This window comes from Orcinus orca, chromosome 10, assembly GCF_937001465.1.
Source record: "Orcinus orca chromosome 10, mOrcOrc1.1, whole genome shotgun sequence".
NCBI classification, from domain to species: domain Eukaryota; kingdom Metazoa; phylum Chordata; class Mammalia; order Artiodactyla; family Delphinidae; genus Orcinus; species Orcinus orca.
The window spans coordinates 19742885-19749289 of record NC_064568.1 but is presented as its reverse complement, the minus strand read 5'-3'; positions in this window follow the sequence as shown (position 1 = coordinate 19749289).

Genomic DNA, 6405 nt, shown 5'->3' with positions numbered 1-6405 from the left:
TCAGTTACATACAATTAGAATGCAAAGCAGAGGCACGTCATACTGTTTAGCCTTTTTAAAATAGAAATGAAAACAGCCCAGAAATTTTAGCAAAGGTGAACATGCATGCTAGGTAATTTTGAAATCTGAAGACATAAAACCATGCATAATAAAAAGGCTACTCTAAACTCATTACATTTTTTGAAACTGGCAATTGGGAAGCTTAATTTTAAAATTCGAACTTGCATGTTTGGGAACTTATTAACTATATTTTGAACGGTCAGTTGCGTTGCCAGTGTTTAGGTGTGTTTTCTTTGTTCTCCTGTGTATAATTCCATTGCCTCATAATTCAGTTTTATCTATGTTTGACCTGTTCAGGTTTCTCTTTTAATTGTCCGGTATTCTGCTTAAGCAAAATTGATTCATCCTTTTTGGTGAAACTTTGGAATTGAAATTAAAATCAGCAAATGTTCTGAGTCTTCAGGGGAAAAGGATTGCCTCTGAGTTTTATGATACTCTTATATTTCATCTCTGAAGAATGTCAGACTTTTTTTTTAATAAAATGAATAGATGCTGTTTATAATGGAAACTAGTCATTTGATCATTTCAGTTACAACAGTGAGGTAAGAAAGCAAACTGTAGACAAAATCTTTCTTGATATTTGGTTATGAGTCACAGGCTGAGTCTACAGAACCTTTTCACGTGATCGGCTCTGTTATCTTTAAATCAAAAGATGACAGTCTTCTCAGGCACAGCAGAGACTCAGACCAAAATCCAGAGGTAATCCTATCAAATGTCAAGTTACTGCAGAGAAATGGCTTGAAAAATAGGCCAGTGGTCCATTATTTGACGAACCCCAAGTGAACACTTAGGATTGTGGAGTCTGTCTTTCGCCGGGCATTCTATTAACGCTCTTCCCAATTGTTTGAGAGCATCGATTTAAAAAGAGCAAAGGGGCCTTTCCCTTGTTTATGGCTGTTTTGTTATCTGACTAGCCATCTCCCTCTATAATTAAATGCCATGAATAAAGTAATAATAAACATAATTTTATTTGTACCATTACTCACTGCAGAAATTACATCTTTACATCTCTTACGAGAATCGAAAAGCAGCCGAGAGCTTGTTTCCTTCACATTTGAGAGAGCCGTGCTGAAGTCGCAGGCTTTTCTAGATTCTCTGCGCCTGCAAGGAATTTTGTGTGTTAGCAGCCTGTGAGACAAATTGACATGCAGTGGGTACATACGTATTTATCTTCTTTTGACGCTCAGGATTTTCCTTGGCCCAGGAAAACACCTTAGAAGACTAGCCCTGCAAAGCAGACTTGCATAAAAATCACCCAGAAGTTATAACTGGGACATCCGTCTGCAGGCACAGAGCTACACACTGTAAAGAAAGTAAGATGCAGTACATGCTGTGTAAGTCTTCTAATGAGAAGCCCCTGCTGGTCTTTTGCCCCTACTGTGTTCTGCGGAAGTCCTGAGAACCCAAGGCTTTATCCAAATGTACCTAGCCCCAAACATTATGGTCTCGCTCCCTGGCATACAGAAAGTTCTAGAATGACAACTCCATGGGATAGTTTTATTTTTCTTTTGCATCATCTCTTGTCTGTTCTAAGTTTCTTCAGCCAAAGTCTTCCTGACGTGACCTATCAAAAAAAAAAAAAAGAAAGAAAGAAAACATGTTGGAGGAACTGTACCATAGATATCGAAAATGGAAATGCTGAACTAGCTCCATCAAAATAAACCATTCTTAGTGCTGTAATCATTCTTCTTTTTTCTTTTTTTTTACTTTTACACTTTTTATCCTCCTAGTGGCTTGCTAGTTCTAGTAATGTTTCCCGCGTCTGTGCTATATATATGAAGACATTCAGAAGTTTTTAATTCACATCAAAATTATTAACTTTCTTGGCTTACATATTTGCAAGAGGGAGAGGTATGAGCAACATACTTACATCTAAGCATGCACTAAAATATTGGAACCTGAAAACTCCCCCGCTGTTAACAGTTAATAGTTCAATGCTCTGGGCTTACAGCAGTGATTCTACGCTTCTCACAAGAACATCTGGGGAAAAAATACTTCCAACTAATAAAATTAGTGTTAAAATGACACCAAACGTCAGCATCTTTGAAGCTCTTTTGACATTTAGAAAAGTGTGTACACAATTTTAGATTTTTTAGGCAGTGTACCTATTTACAACTGTAATTTTTAACATCGGGGGGAAAAATCAGTTTGTCTGAAATATAGGCAATGTTCACAGCATTACCACCAGCAGTCATTTTGGATTAAGATTCTTAAAATAAACTTACTCACCGAGCAGTAAATACTTGTCCAAGTGGATATTCTGAATGTTGAAATTTGTTAGTCATTTTGGTTGAACTCATGCAACACAATGAGATTGCTTTCACTTTTCCAGCAGCCATCATAAGTCACATTAGGGTTTAACAACTAGTCCTGGGTTCCAGAAGATATTGTGAGAGAAGGAAAAACAGCCTCTTTGGCTGGAGTTGTGGAAGGAGGGTGGGACCTTATGAATTAGATGACTACATAAGATGTAGGCAGTTTTTTTGTTTTGTTTTGTTTTTTTAGGCAGTTTTATTTTGGCAACAAATCCAGGCTTTTGCATTGGGTTTGGGTTTTTTTTTTTTCGTCCTCTTAATTCAAGTACACGTCTACAAGTCATCTAGAAAAAGAAAGCTTCTTACCCATCTGCAGAGCACAGGTTAACTAATAAGTAATATTACCATTTTATCTTTCAGGTTACAGTATCGTGAGTTTAGGAACCCTGCGGGCTGTAAGATGATCTGCCCTAAGGTAAGTGACTAGGATCACAGGGTAATAACTCAAAGGTGAGCTCAGATCATGTCCAAATTCATGTGAAAAGAGGCACATGTTTGATGAATAGTTGAGATGGTGTCATAGATCAGCTTTCATCCTTTGGTGGAATGTCTAGTGTTCTCAGTCGTCCTCAAAATATTATATAAAACACCTAGAAAATAGCACCTTGAGGGTGATGATTTCTAGGTGAAATAGTGCCCTGAACTTATCAAAAAGTTTTATTAGCTAGGCGTTTATTTGGAAACTGTGGAACAACAGGAATGGCTGGTGAAATTTATGTCATCTTCCATTGGACCAGTTGACTTTCCTTAGCAACAACAGGCATCCTAATAACAGGCTCTAATCCGCCTGTCCAGACCAAGGACAATTTGATATAGCTCCATGGTAGCATATTTTAAGCTTTTCTTGAAGTTCAGGAATACATCTTTCAGAATCCGCCAGTACTTTAGAAGCATGGCTCGCCAAACCAATCAATCTAGTACAAAGTTTGTTTTTAGATTCCGAGTTCCTTGTTACTGCTTTGTAAGCAGATGTCTTCAAAGATATAATATGATGAAGAGATTATGTGATTTTTGGGTGTAGCGATTCTGCCAGTTATAATTAAAAGGGCCAACATCCAAGTTTTGTTTTCTTTATAAACACTGCGGAGTGTGTCAGTGGCCAATCTAAAATTACCCACAGAAGAGTGTGTGCTCTCTTCTTTAGCACAAGATAATGAAGATGGTGTGTGAAATGCGCCATGGTTATAATAAGCTGGTGGACTTGCGGTCCTACGCGCAAACTTGTCCAAATGTAATTATAAGAGTTTTAAGAGAATTGTTGCTTCCTAAACTGACTACTCAAGTGACTCAAAAGTTAATATCACCAAATTAACACCCTGACTTTGAAGGTCTACAGTTGTACCTTAGAAAATAGCTACTTGGAATTAATCATCCTTTCTTACAGGGAAACAACATCTTTTAGATGCATCTCAATGCAGGGGGGCCTATTTAGCATTCCTTGTAGACATTGCTTCTGGAAAGGTGTAGTGTATCTAAAAATGAAAAGCAACAAGGAGTTGGGCACCCAGATCTTTTTCCCATGTATGGAGGAAAGAGGGCCAGTATGAACCTGCTCTGATGTTCATGTGTTTGGGAAGGTGTGATTGCCAGGCTCGACTGCCTGAATCACAAGGGTAAGAAATCAGATTGAGGCCCAGAATCTGACAGGGAACATCTCAAGACGATTATCTAATTGTAATCCTCTATAGTGGTGGTTTTCATATACAGAGAGGAAAAAAAATCAGGATAAAAGATTGGAGACATCAGCATATAATTCTCTCAATGATTGGGAGATAATCTAAGAAAGATGGCCGTCCATGCTAGAAATCTGTGTAAATCAGGGAGGCTGAAGACATCTTTCTCCTTCCTGTTTGGAGCATAAACCTTCATGAATTCTGTGGAGAAACTGAAATGCCATAATGTCGTCCCAGTAATGAGAGTTGGGGAACACCAGTGCCTCTTACAGGGAGTCCCTCTTGGTGTCTGGTATGTCTGAGTGACTTGTAGGTTTCACAAGGGCATGGGGTGCTATAGTCACTGAAGACAAAATTGTCACTCGAACCAGCCTCATACTTTGCTGCAGTTTGGTTTGCGTTGGATGTTCTCAGTGGCCTAAGGCAAGAGTCTCTTGTTTCAAACCTACCAGATTGAACTTACTAGGTGATCTGGTGATCTGTAATTGCTTTAAAGGTCGGGGGCTGTGGGGGGCATAAAATTAAAAGTAACTAAAATTTACCAAAACAACCACCCAGTCTCAAAAGCATTTCCAGTGCTGAACTGTTTTTATATATCTTTTTATTTCTGGGGTATCCATATATTGATATGTGATGTTTATACTGTCACATACGCTCTTCATGTAAATATAGGTACGCGTTCATGTTCAATCCATTTTTCTACAGTGTAGCCAGAGCGGCCTTTATCAAGGAACAGAAGGCAAATCTGATCATTTAGTATCTGAGCAAAGAGGAAAATACTTACTGTAGTCTGGTTTGGCCCTGCATTCTCATCCAGGCTTGGTTTATACTAATGCTGTTCATTCTCCCTCCCATACCTAATCTGATCCTCTTTCACGTTGCCCCATACTGTCTGAATTCCACATAGTAATTGCATATCTGTCCCCCTAACATGGAATCCTTCCTCATGGGCACCTCCCAGATTAAGGCAAATACCTCTATTTTTGTGTCTGACAAGATCATGATTCTCATGTCATGGAAATGATCATAGTTGTAATCGTGCATTTGTATGTATGATCCATTGCCTAATGTCTACCTCCTGGTCTATAAGCTTCGTGAGGAAAAGCACCATGTCTATTTAGTTCATTATTACATCCCCCGCACTTATCCCAATAAGCACAGGTACCCCAAAATATTTCCGAAGTGAGGGAATGAATGTCTAGAACTGTTACTGAACATTTTGATTATGTTCTCCCATATCACAAAGGCCATATAGCTGTATTATAATATATCTGATGGAGCTCCTAAGGGATATAGTTGGGGACTTCTCTATTATATTATTTTTTCTAGTCAGGTTAAGTAATCGCAGCTGCTGTAACAAACAGGCCCAGCATTTCAGCGGTTTGACACAGCAAGGGTTGATGTTTTACTCTTGGCATAGTCATATGTGAATTGGGAATGGGGCCTTGCTCTGCCCCCAGAGACACACATGGACCCAGGCTACTTCCTCCTACTGCTCATCCTTTCATTAAATCTCAGAGTCCTCCCTGGATTTTTAGTATCTATCATCCAACAGGCAAAGAAATAGAAGGCTGAGGCTTACAAGTGGATGTATGAGTTCTGTCCACATTCTATTGGCCAGAATATAGTCACCTGATCCCACTGGATTGCAAGGCAGGCTGGGAAATGTGGCCTTCTTTGTGCCTCGCATGGTTTTGTTCCTGCTACAATTAGGTATAACTAAAATTTGCCAGCAGTTCCTGGATACTCCAAAAATTCTATTATCAGTGAGAAAAGGAGAACAGTGCTCAAAACCAAACTCTCAAGGAAGGCAACTGCCAACATTGAATGGACTGATTTAGTGGTATTGTGTCTGTCTAGGAATGTGCTACATGGTTTGGTAAATACAGTTTTCCTACTGCAGAGATTCTCCAAACAAGTACATTTTGAAAATGAACTTTGAAGAATCAGCTGGAGGGTATAAAGATTTTCATATTCACTTTCGGATTTTTCATTTTCATATTGTACTAGTTAATGTGCCAAAATGAAAATAGCTTTCCACAAAATGGAAGTTACACTATAAAGTTGGAGTTGGTCTTATCTATTGCTGAATTTCAATGGACTCTCAAACAGAGTGATGTAACTATGGAAGCAGGATCCTCTCCTTCAATGTTTCCCTCAGATTCTGTCAAATAGATCAGGAAAACGAAAAGTATGTGGGGTTGACTTTTTAATCAACAGGCACGTAAAAGACCCTGATAGATAAATCAGTTGAAAGAGAACATGTACAATAAGTGACTGGCAGTATTGTAAAGATAACTTTTTAGGCTTGACATTGAAGATATTCTTGAAGAATAATTTATCTGGGAGAAAATCAA